Below are 13876 nucleotides of genomic sequence, written 5' to 3'. Positions count from 1 at the left end.
TGAGCGGGAGCCGGTCTGTATGTGGGATCCGAACCCTCGGGCGGCAGCGCTGCCGCGCCTCCTAAGCGGCGCACTATCCAGTGCGCCACTGGGCCGGCCCCAAAAGACCTTTTGTTGTGGTCTTCTGCTGGTGATGTCATTGAAGGATGAGACTACCTTTCCACAGGCCTCTGCTCCATCCCTTACAAACCAAAGGAGGAAATTTTATTCATTTTCCATGGAGTAAATCCTGCTGCCTGTAAACCAGGACCTGGTGGTCAGTACTGTTCTCTACTCACATGATAGCATGTGAAATTCTGCTTCTTTATTAAGCTGATTTGACAACCTGACACATTGTGGGATGAATTGGGGAAATTTGAATGTGGGCTAAGAAGTTGATGATATTGAACATTAGCTTATTTTTTTTAACGTTCAGTTAAAGAAGTGTAAAACTAACATGTATTTTGTTACAATCTATTCTAAAGCAAAAAGAAAAAAATCTTTTTTTCTTTTAATTTGTTAACAATTAATTAATATAACTCTTCTAATTCACCATAAAAATGTTTCTTCTCACACATTAAACTAAATTGTGGGTCTTCAATGGATTATATGACTCAGTTGAACTCTACTCTAGTGAATACTGCATATTAGAATAAAATACCGGTGAAAATACATACAGATATACATAGAAAAATACATAGGGAATACCTAGGGAAACAGCACTGCATAATTCTTGCTCTAATTTACACTCCATTTTCTAAAAGTTATTTGCCCAGACTCCCAAGTTCCATACACCTGTCCATCTGTCCATCTATTAAATACTTCTTATGAAATTATTATTATTATTTTTGTGTGTTGGGGTGAAACCTGAGCTTTGTGTTTCCTTCCCTGGTTTATGCCAGAAACTAGGCAAAGTCTCTCACACATGGGTTTCTCAGAGCGCCTGCTGCTACTGCTCTTCTTCCTCAAACAGGGCTGGCTGAGTTGTCCACATTGATGTGCATTTGTGTGAAATGAAGATTAGAATAAAAATGGATGATGTTTCAGGGTGAGTGAGTAGGTCTTGTGAGAGAGCTAACTGTTGCGTACCATTGATCCCTGGTTTTCCATTTTTCTAGTGTAAATGTATGTTCTGCTGTTTTTTAATTCCTGTGTTTTGTCTGATCCTATAATTGTCCCTGAGTGACTATCCTCAAATCTAGGGAACTCAGCCTTGAGCTCCCCAGAGCCATTTTGACTCAGTCTTTATCATCTAAAGCCTCTCTTCCTCAGACCCCTCGATCCCAGGCTCTAACTTAAAGATCTGTTGATGTGATATCTGGGCTTTATTGAATACATGATGGTTGACAGGTGTTAAGTGATTGACAGGTGAATCAGTGATTGATAGTCTCTCCTCTAAGATATGGACTGTCATTTCCTCTTTGTGGGCCTCAGTCTTCTGTTCATAAAAATGGAGACAATAATACACAAGTGGATGGTGTTTTAGTCAGTTTTTGTGTTGCTATAATAGGATTACCTGAGACTGGGTAATTTATAAAGAACAGAGGTTTATGTAGTTTGTGATTCTGGGACAGCTGCATCTGGCACAGGCCTCAGGCTGCTTCTACTCATAGTGGAAAGTGGAGCAGGCAGCTGGTGGGTACAAGCAGATCACATGGTGAGAGGAAGTAAGAGAGAGAGAGAGGTGGTGCCAGGGTCTTTTTAAACAACCAGCTCTCATGGGAACTAATAGAGCAAGAACTCACCCACTAATCCCCCTGCCCCCAGGGAGAGCATTAATCCCTTCATGAGGGATCTGCCCCCATGACTCAAACAGCTTCCAACACTGCTACACTGGGGATTAGATTTCCACGTGGGATTTGGGAGAACAACACATCCAAACTCCATCAGATGCTGAGACATTATAATGTTTATATATCATTTTAAATCTACAGTTTCTCACTTATCTACTCTCTTAGCTTTACCTGCTTTTTCTTTTTGCCTGCTAATTTTTCTCCCTGGGACAGGAAGTCCCCTGACCTACTTTAGCTGGTTGTCGGTGATACGACCCCCATTTCAGGAGAGGAAGGAATGCTGCACAGAGAGGTAAAGAAGAACCTGAACAAACAGGTCTTGATGGGTTTTCCCCACATAGTCTGTTTGCATTAGATCATACCCTTTTGGTCCAATCACATTTCTACATGGTTGTTCCTGCTTCAAACATGCCTACATTATGAAGCTTCTATAACAACCCAAGAGCACAGGGTTAGAAGACCTTCTCAATAGTTAAACACGTGGAGGTTCCTGGAAAGTGATCGTCTGGAGAATGCATGGAACCTCCACACTCCACCCCCCATACCTCCTCCTAGGCATCCCTTTGTTGCTGCCCTTTGTGATATTCTTTAAAATAAAACAGTTAGTGTAAGTATGTGTTTCCCTGAGTTCTTTGAGCCATTCAAGCAAACTAACTGAACCCAAGGAGGGGGTTGTGAAACACTAATTTATTGCTGTTTGTTCAAAAGTTTCAGAGGCCTTGACTTGCAACTCGCACCTGAAATGAGGGGATGTCTTGGGGACTGAGCCCTCATCCTGTGGGATCTAATGCTATCTCAAGGTAGATCATGCCAGAATTGAATTAAAGTGGAGGACAGTCAGCTGGTGTCTGCTGCACAACTGCTGGCTTGCTTGCTAGTGGGGAGAAACCCCCAAACATTGGATCACAGAAGCTGATGTTCTGTGTTGATGACTGTTCTGTGAGAGCAAAGGAAGAACAGTTTGTGAGTTATATTGTTTCCTGTTCAAATGGACACCTCGCCTTGAGTTAATATCTAATAATGTAAAGGCAAAGAATGCAATCCCTTTCCTCCCTCTGTGAAGGTAATGTCCTCAAAGCCAAGGAGAGAAGGTTTAGAAATGATGATATCTAGGTGTTTACACACTAGTCATGTATGAAGTATTCACATTTACACATTTTCTTCAAGTTATTCCTAAGTATTTTTATTTTGGTACTACTTTAACTAGAATTATGTCATTAACTTTACTTTTCTGTTGTTCATTTATTGTGTAAAGAAACACAATTAATTTTTGCATATTGCTCTGGTATCTTGTTACTTTCCTAAATTCATTTATTAGTTCTGAGAGCTTTCAGTGAATTCCTTAGGATTTTCTAAATACAGGATCATGTCATCTGTGAATAAAAATAATTAAACTTTTTTCTGTCAAACAAGATGTCTTTAATATACTTCTGCATTTCTTTTCTTTTAGCAACAGTTAACTGGGTTCTGGCTAGCACCATCAGTACAGTAATAAATCGATGTGGTGTAAATGGATCTTGTTCCTAAATTTAGAAAATAAGGATGCAGACTTTTACCATTAAGGCTAATGTTAGCTGAGACGATTTTATATGCCCTCTATCAGTTTGAGAAAGTTTCATTTATCCCTACATTGTTCAGTTTCTTCATCATTAAAGATGAATTCTGCCACATTTATTATCTCCATCTATTTAGATGGTTATGTGGTTTTGTTAATTATCATATTGATATGGTATATAATATAGAAAAGTTTTTGGTTATTAATCAAACTTGTATTCCTGGAATAAACCCAGTTTGGCCATAGAATAGTTATTTTTACATATTGCTGGATTCTGCATGTTTGTACTTTTTTGAAGATTTTTACATCTACATTCATAAAACATATTGGTCATAATCTTTCTTTTCTTTTGCTGTCTTTCATGTGGTTTTGTTATAGTGATAATCTTGGCCTCTTAAAATTAGTTGGGAGGTATCTGTACTTCTTCTATTTTGGAGAGTTTGGGAAGAATTATAACTAAATCTCCAAATGTTTGGTAGAATTCATTAAAGTATCTGGATATGGGCATTTCTTGGTATTCTAAACTCAATGATATGAACAGTGTATTGTAAATTGAGTAAATATTTAAATAAAGGCAGAGATTGTTAGACTTGATTAAATACAAAAACAGATTCAACAATGTGCTATCCATAGAGACACACTTTAAATATAAAGACACAGACTGAAAGTGAAAGGACAGAAAACAAAAAGTATACTATGCAAACTCAAAGAAGAAGAAGCTGAAGTTGAGATCTTACTACAAGACAAAATAAACTTCAACACAAAATGTATTACCCCAGATAGAGAAGTTCCATAATAATAAGTGGGTATTACACTAGGATATTATAATGAGTATAAATATCTGTGTCCCTAAAAACAAAGCCTCAAAATACATTTTTATTTTAAAAAGCCATCAACAAACACAAAACGTCTACAACTACAGTTGGACAATTAATACTCCTTTCTTATTAATAGATGGGACCACCAGATAAAACATCAGTAAGAATATAGACATGAATGACACTGTCCTGAACTGACTGACAATTATAAGGCACTATGTGAACACTCAACCAGACAGAACAAATGCTAACTGGTAACACAAGTCTCCAGATTGAAATCTTACAACACGTGTTTTCTGAAATTATATAAAATGAAATAAAATAAGAAATCAAAAAGAAAAAATAATTCAGAAAAGCCTCAAATATTCAAACATTAAATAGTACACTTGTAAACAATTTGTGAATAAAACAAGAAATGTAAAAGGAAATGAGAATATATGTTGTTCAAAATGTATTGTGACAATGACATTTGTGATAGAGTAAAGGCAGCCACAAATTCTTTTCCTCTCCTGTCATTGCGGTAAAAACTAATTTTCCTTATATGTTTGTTGGTCTTAGCAATTTGCTTATCCAACAGAATCTGGCATATTAGAAGCATCAAAGTGATTATAGACCAAATATAGTACCTTAATTGGAAACACGGATTGTCAAAATTTAGATTGAATATTACCATCTAAACGAATGAATAACAATCATCTCATATTTTATGTTATCATATCAAATTATAATTGTAAACTTTAAAGGTTCACTTAAGAAAAAGCATACAGGTGAAACTGCATAACTTTGGAGCTGGCAATAATTTAATCAACGTTACACAGGAAACAAGAAAAACAACAAAAATAAGTCAAACCAAATAAAATTTAAATCTTTTCTGCTTCAAATGACACAATTAATGGAGTTAAATGACAAGCTATATGACAGGGGAAATATTTGCAAAACATATGTCATAAGATATTGATATTCAGAATATATATTTTAAAATTCTACAACTAAAAAACAAAACAAGAAAATTTAAAAATACACATAAGACATGCAAATTGCTGATAAACATGAGAAGATGATCAACATAACTTAGTCATTAGAAAAATGCATATCAAAGCTACAATAAACTATTGCTTTACATCCATTCCAATGACCTGTGCAAAAAAAAAAAGGGACACAATAACTAACTACATTGTATATTGACAAAATAAAAAAAAAAAAGAAAGAAAAATGCATATCAAAACTACAATAAACTATTGCTTTAAATCCATTCCAATGACCTGTGCAAAAAATAAAAAAACAAAAAAGAGGTGTTGGGAAGGAGGTGGAGAAGTAGCAATGTTAATGTATTGTTGGAAATGTAAAATTTGGAAGACGCTATGGAGATTTATGAACATAAAATTATCACAGGGCCTATCATTTCTACTCCTAAGTATATCCCCCAAAGAAGTGAAAGCCGAGACTAAACCAGACATTAGCACCTGCATGTTCACAGCAGCATTATCCACAATGGCCAAATGGAGGAAACACCAAGTGTCCACCCATTTATGAATGAATAGACAACAGGTGGGGTATGTGTATAATAGTACTATTCAGCTTTAAAAAGAAAGAAAAACCTGGAAAGTACTACCACACAGATGAAGTTTGAAACATTAAGGTACATGAAGTAAGACAGTCACGAGAAAACAAAGATGTTATGATTGCCCTTATATGAGGTTTCTAAACTAGAAAAATTCACAAACATAGACAGTAGAACAGTGGTTGCCAGGGCTTGTGGTAGAGGAAAATAGGGATTTAGTGTTTGGCGTGTACAAGTTTTATTTGGGGAACATGAACACATTTGGCAGATGTATGGTGGTTATGGTTGCAAATTAATTTGAATATGTTTCTACTGATTTGCCACTTTAAAAAACATTAAAATGTCAAATTTTTTGTACTGTATATCATAATAAAAAGTTTTTAAGACAGTATCATGAACATAAAATATATTTAAAAATGTACAAATTATTAAAATCTTTGCTCCATGTTTTTATTCTTTGTGTATCTTTCTTTCGGTCCTTGCTCACATGTATCCCACTAACTGCTGCAAACTTTCTTCCACTGACTCCAAAGTGTGTTTCCACACCTGCTGGCTAGTAGCACAAATGACAAGAAGGATGAATGCTCATTAGTGAACAAACATATTCTTCAGGTTTTCCACAAAGTGAGATTTCCATGGTGAAATAGAAAGTTACTATTTTTGAGCAACAACAGTGTCTCCCTCTTTACAGGCGCTGCATGTAGCCATTGCAATAAAAATTTAAAAACAAAAAACTAAAGTAGCAGGACATGAGACCAGATGTGTTTGGATCTGTGAGAGAGGGAGGAGTTTGGGAAAAATCCCCTTTTGGTGGTTTGAGTCAAGACTACTTGGCAACAATATCATATGCGAGTATAGTTCAAAAAGTTTATAGAAATAAGGAGTAGGGCTGGCCAGTTAGCTCAGGTGGTTACAGCGTGGTGTTATAACACACAGGTCAAGGACACAGTATCCTACACTGGCCAGCTGCCAAAAAATAGAAAAAGGAAAATGAAAAATAGAACTAAAAGGTAGCAGTAATCTTTCCATGAAATTTTTGAAGTACCCTTATTACAGGAGAAGAATAAAGAATGTGGTTTTTGTTCTGGATTTGTTGAGCTTAAGGTGCTTTTTGGATAGCTACAAAGAAGCATTGAACAGCAAGTTGCACCTATTGTCTAAAGGCTGCGAGATAGCTCCAAGCAGGAGAGATACAGTTAGCAGCATCAAACCACAGAAAGCAATATCCATGAAAGAGAACTGCAGAGTGAGATGAATGGGAGAATGGAAACCTCTAATGAGATGTGTTAAGAAGATAGAAGGAAGACTTCAGAAGATAAAGAGAAGAAATCATCGAGGCCATTATAAACTAAAAGAGAACAATTTCCACGGAAAAATCATGAATAGCAGTTTCCAATACAGAAGAAGATTCAAGTAAGGGAAAGGCAAATATGTCTTTGAATTGGATGATAATTTAAGTTATTGGTAAACTTTTAAAGAACTCAACTAAAGCTACATCGAGTGGATTAAAACTCAAATAACCAAAAAAATATTTACCAGAAAATATAACTTTGGACTGCTGGTGATACAAACTGCATATAGAGAGCAGCTGAGAGAAATGTACAGAGTTATTGGGGCCTTGCAGTGGATTCTATCCTCTATATATTCCAGGCTTTCCTGTCCATAAAATGGCGACTTTCAAAAGCTGCCTGGGATCACACCACTTAAGCAACTTCAGAAGAACCTTAGTAACTGACATGTGATTTAGCACAGGATAACTGTTACCACTGCAGAACAAGGAATGTTTATTTTCCAGTTAGTAATGAAACACTGTCCACTACAGCATGCAAGTGACCAATAAAGATTCTACATCAGGCTTTATGTCTCATGGGAATTTAGCATGTTATCATCTTAAGGTTAATTGGAATCATGAAACAATGTGTCTTTTTGCCATGGTATCAGAAATACCAGAGACCAATTGGCACTCAGATCATTCTAAGGTTCTGTAACCTGCCTATATCAACATTCCAACTTTCTCTTTTTTATGTAAATTACACTAATGTTAAATTTTATTTATTTTTACTTTTTGCTTTAATTACTGAATATGCATAAAGCTCCTAAAATATAATGTAAAAGAAGCAGATGAATACCCAAGTAAACAACTTACCATAGATGGATTTCCTTCCTTGCTCTTGGAGACAGGTAAAGGAGTCTGGAATCATAGTTGGAAGGGAAGGTAAATGGAGGCACTCATGAGAGAGTGCAAAGCTCTCTTTAAAAAAACAGCTAGGAAACAAAACAAGCCTCCCTGTCAGGCAATAGTCCCTTACACGAGAATGGGCGGGAAAGAAGTCCCTGAAGGACACCCACACTGAACGTGCCAATCCTTTTTTTCTCTTCATTGACAGAGATTAAAACCCCACTTTATCCTTACATTAATGAAAACAGTTATTTGCTAGCGATTTAGTAACAGTTAATGTTACAGAAAAAGCAATTTAAACTTTTAAGGATGGTTGTTTAAAATAAATGACAGTACACCAAAGAAGAGACATTACACACTCACTAAAATTGACATTATAGAAAGATACCTGAGAGTTATTAACTACTTTCCCATTAATAAAGACACACCACACAGAAGTCCATAATAGTGTTTCCACTGGAACACCTCTTGCTTTTATAGACCTAAACTTCATGGACAGTACCCATCTTGCAACCTCACATTTTTGGCCCATGATGGTGTAGGGGAAATGTCCATAGTGTATATCATAGTATACTTTTCCACAAGTGACTCCCAGTGACATGCCTCCCTGTACTTATGCTTTCACATAGTTCCCTCCCGTGACACTGGGCTTTGCCGTTTCACTTAATTTGTCCAATGGGTCTTCAGTAAATGAGATACAAACATAGTATTGAAGAATATTTGCCCAACAGACTTTGCCTTCTTGAAAACTGTCATGTTGTGAAGAATCCCAGAGCTTGCCTGTTGGATACGGTCCAGCCTAGAGCCAGAACAAACTGCTACACTTGTGAGTGATGTCCTCTTCAAGGAATCAGCCTCAGTCAAGGCACCAGACCCTTATAGCCTCATTTGTGATTCCAGGTGACACCAGCATAGGTACTGCACAGCTGAGTCCAGCCCCAAATACTGATTCATAGAATTATAAGTGACTGTTTCTTTACTTTTTCTTTTCTTTCTTTTTCTTCTTCTTTTTTTTTTTTTTGAACGGTAAGGGGATCTCAACCCTCAGCTTAGTGTGGTCTGCACCACGCTCAGCCAGTGAGCGCACCAGCCATCCCTATATAGGATCCGAACCCATGGCCTCAGGTGCTAACAGCACCGCACTCGCCCAAGTGAACCACGGGGCTGGCCCATTCTTTTCTTTTTTTAAAAGATGACCAGTAAGGTGATCTGAACCCTTAACTTGGTGTTGTCAGCACCATGCTCTCCCAAGTGAGCCAGCCAGCCATCCCTATATAGGGATCTGAACCCTTGGACTTGGTGTTATCAGCACCACACTCTCCCAAGTGAGCCACGGGCTGGCCCTTTATAAGCGACTGTTTCTTAAACCAGTAAGTTTTTGTTTATTTGCTACACATCAAATTCTTATATCTCCAATACCCCCAAATTTAGTATGTTTAGCAAATTTGTGAGAAGGAAAACGAATCAGATTATGTGACAAATACAATCAACAAAACATCCCAATCACACATATAAGTTGTTATAAGCACAATAAATGTCAACCAGATGGAACTCAGCATGGTTGCTGGTACTAAGAGATGCCGTGTGAACCATAAAAATAAGTTCTCTTGAGATCATAAGACTACGTTTAAACGGTACATCATTAGGCTGTTAAATAAATGTGAGCATGGTTTTATTTATATGTTAAGAAACTAATTAGAAGTAACCATGTGGTTCAACCTAATTTTCCCTTTTTAAATAGTGGAATATAGGCTTCTATGAACATCCTCTAGAACTTATGATTTTGAAGGTTAGATTACTGACATGAAATGAAAAAAAAGTTATAATGCCCCATGGGCTCAAAAAGTCCACAGAAAGCATTAGGAAAAAAGAGATAGGTATGTTCAAGGCAAAGTTTTCTGAAATGTTTGTTCTAAATTGAATGCACCCTATGAAAGCAATTTCAAAAATCAATATGAATTTTGACTGTATTGTGGCAAAGCAGATAAAACTAGTCAAAAACTCAACATGCCTGGTATCTATGAATTATGTGACCATGGACAACTTTCTCATCTCCTCACATCCAATTTCTTTTTTACATGGCAGAAAAATGCTGGCAAACCCTCCCTGAACTACCAGGAAGAATTATCAGAATAGAGGAAGTTCAGAAACTTCAGTTAAATTCTACCAAACATTTGTAGATTTAATATAAAGTCTGCTCAAACTGTCCAAAAAATAGAAGCACAGTACAGACTCGTTTCTGTTCATTACCTGAGATGGTTTTACTACCATACCAAAAGCGTACTGAGATGTCACAAAGAAAAAAAATCAGCAATTTATCTTGTAAAGGTAGGTTGAAAGTCCTCCAAAAACAATACAACCATACAGAATTCAGCCACATATAAACATAATTACCCCCCATGGCCAACTTAAATTCCCAGGAATTCCAGCTTTGGGCAGTGATAGCACACCTGCCCTTCTTGAAGGGCACTGACCTCTGACAACCTAATCCTTGAAAGCGCATGTGGGCGTCCCCTTTCCCATGTTCGTGGCTCACACAGGCACATCAGCTCCAGCCGGCATAAGACCCACCAAAGTTGCTCCTGCAAGTGCTGGGAAACCTGTCCTGACCCCCAGCATCCACCCATGACACAGGGATTCATCATTCATCCCAGCATTAAACTTCAGGGGTACAGAACCCAAACTCAAAATCTGAGGAACAGTGTCCGGAAAGCCCCAGGATCAGAAAACTTCAGGAGAAGATGGCAGGAGTGGGTGGAGCAGCACATGTGCAGAAGCATCCTGGAGCAGCCCTTCCCATAGTCCTCTGCTGATGACGTCACTGGAGAGCGAAACTACTTTCCCAGGAGACTTTCCATCTTCCCTTAGGAACCAAAGAAGAAAAACATTTTGCTTATTTTCTCATCAGGGAGTCCTGTTACCAGGAGACCAGGACCTGCTGAATAAGGGCAGGCCTCTGTCCACGTGACAATGATGTGAAATTCTGGTTCTTTATTAAATCCTTGTTTGTCAACCTGAGATATTGTGGAAATAATGGGGAAATTCACATGTGGGTCAATTAGTCAAGTGTTGTAACAAGTAACATTTATTTTTTCATTCTTTTTTTTTTTTTTAGTTTTGATATAGGCATTCCTGTCATACAACCCACATCTATTTTTTAGAAATGCATTTTAAACTGGAAAAATCTTCTCTCCTTTTCACTTTAAATTTGTAAACAAACAAGAAATTTTTCACTTTAAATTTGTAAACAAATAAGAAATGAATATAACTCTTTCAGCCTATTAAAAGATGATTGTTTTCATCCAATAAACTAATTTGTGAGTCTTCAGTGGATTATATTACATAGTTGGAAAAACTGCTTTTGTGTATATTGTGAAATAGAGCAGCAGAGTTATAAAATAGGTATGTTGGAGTGAGCTGGACTGAAGCCATGTTGGGACCTAAAAACTCATAGGCTTCAGGGATAAAAAATTAAAAGATATGCTAATTAATTTGATATAGTCACTGCACATATATAAATGGACCAAAATATCACATTTTACTTCATAAATATGTATAATTATCATGAGTCAATTAAGAAAAAATGTTAAAAAGAAAAATTCAGAGATAAGTAGATTAAAGATTACCAAACACTGAAAGGAAAGTAATAATGATCAGTTATTGATTACAGGGTACAGAGATTACAGTTAGGATGTCAAAAAAGCTTTGGATTGATAGGAGTGGTGTTTACACAGCATTGTCAATTCATTTAATTTTATGCAAATGTATGTTTAAAAAGGCTTAAAGTGGCAATTCTTTTGTTATGTATATTTCACAACAATAAAAAGTATTAATAATAAAAACACCAAACAGTTCTGGATATGATATTGGGAATCTTTTATTTATTTTTTATTTTATTTTATTTTATTTTTTCCTTTTTGTCTTTTTTCATGACCGGCAACGGATTGCAACCCTCGGTGTCGCGCCCGTACCGGACCGGGACCAGCAACGGGATCACAACCCTCGGTGCTGCTCCCGCACCTCGCTCAGCCAGTGAGTGGCCAGTCTGTATGTGGGATCCGAACCCTCGGCGGGAGCGCCGCCGCGCTCCCAAGCGGCGCACTGTAGCAGTGCGCCACCGGGCCGGCCCTATCGGGAATCTTTTAAATACAGAATGATTAGCAGGGGTTGCTGGGGGCAACCAGTGAGTATATTCCATCCCTAAAATATAGATTCCCAATCCTTTTGTTAGTGGGCCTCAGTCTTCCGTCCATAAAAATAGGGACCGTAATACACATTTGGATGCGTCGAACTCAGCCTGTGCCTATTTGTGCAATATAATGTCCATGAATGAAATCCCTTTTCTCTATCTAGTAAGGTACAGTCCTCAGAGCCAAGGACAGGAGGCTCAGAAATGATACCTAAGTCTTTCCACACCGGCCATGTGTTGTAGTTTTCATTGTGCAAGTTTACACTTCTTTTGTTTGAGTTACTCGTGTTTTGTTTTCGATATTATTGTATGTAGAATTGTTTTCTCAATTTTATTTTGGGACTGTTTATTTCTTATGTATAGAAATTTGATTAATTTTTGAACATTGATCTTCTATCCTATTACTTTCATGAAGTAGTTTATTAGTTTTAATAGCTTTTAGTGAATTCCTTACAATTTTCTAGATACAAGATCATGTCATCTGTGAATAAAAATGATTGTACTTCCTTTCCAATGTAGATGCTTTTTATTTATTTCTGTTGCCAAAAGTCCTGGGTAGCACAGGTAGTACAGCAATAAGTAGATGTGTTGAGAATTGGTATGTTGATCTTGTTTCTCATCTCAGAAAATAAGTATACTGCTTTTTCGCTATGAAGAATAATGTTAGGTATGGATTTTTTTGTGTGTGTGTTTGTTTGTATTTTAATGACCATTATCTGTTGTCGGTATTTCCTTCTATTCCTATGTTAAATGTTTTCATCATAAAAGGATGTTAAATTTTGTCAAATTCATTTTCTGCATGTACTGAGATGGTCAGGTGATTTTGTTTGTTTATTTATTGATGTGTATACTATCTTAAATGGTTTTTAGCTGTTAACTAACCTTCTATTTCTGAGAATTTAACTTGGTCACGGGGAATAATTATTTTATATGTTGCTGAATTCTGTTTGGTTGTGTTGTTTTTGAAGGATTTTGTATCTATACTTACAAGGTAATCTGGTTCGAGGGTTTTTTTTTCCTCATAATTTCTCAGTATGCTTTTGGTATCATAGTAAAACCGCCTCATGTAATGAATGCAAAAGTGTCTCTACTGTGTTTCTAATTTTTGGACAGCTCAAGCAGACTTTATTAATAAATCTTCTCTAAATGTTTGGTAGAATTAAATAGTGAAGTTTCTGAACAAAAAAATTATTTTGTATAGTAGTTTTTATTATTAAAACACTTGTAATAGGTCTACTCAGATTATTTATTATTTTCTTGAGAAATTTTCAGTAGTTTCTGACTTTCTAGGAATTTCTCCATTTTATCTAAATTATCTAACATATTGGCATATAATCCTGCACATCATTCTCCTCTAATATTTCTTTATTTTTGTAAGTTTGGTAGAAATGATGTCTTTAATTTTTTACTTTAGTTATTTAAGTCTTCGCTCTCTCCATTTTTTTTCTCCTTTGTCTTGGACTAGCCAAAGATTTCTCAATTTTTTCATCTTTTATTAACCCGTTTTTAATGTTATTGTTATTCGTTAGTGCTTTTTCTTTCCCATTCCATTGCTTTTTGTGTGCTCAACTTTATTTTTTTCTTATACTTACTTTAGATTCTGTTTGCCTTACTGTTTTCAGTATATTTGGGGGGAAGCTTAGGTTATTATTTTAGATTATTGATCCTTTTTAATATACACATTTACATATATAAATTTACGTCTAATCACTGGTTTAGCAGACTTTCAAATTTTTTAATTCTTTTTTACTGATAGATACTTCCATCATTATAAAATCTTCCTCATTTTCTCTAATGAATTT

The sequence above is a fragment of the Galeopterus variegatus genome, unplaced genomic scaffold (assembly GCF_000696425.1).
Source record: "Galeopterus variegatus unplaced genomic scaffold, G_variegatus-3.0.2 Scaffold3890, whole genome shotgun sequence".
Lineage (NCBI taxonomy): Eukaryota > Metazoa > Chordata > Mammalia > Dermoptera > Cynocephalidae > Galeopterus > Galeopterus variegatus.
Note: the sequence above shows the minus strand (reverse complement) of the source record.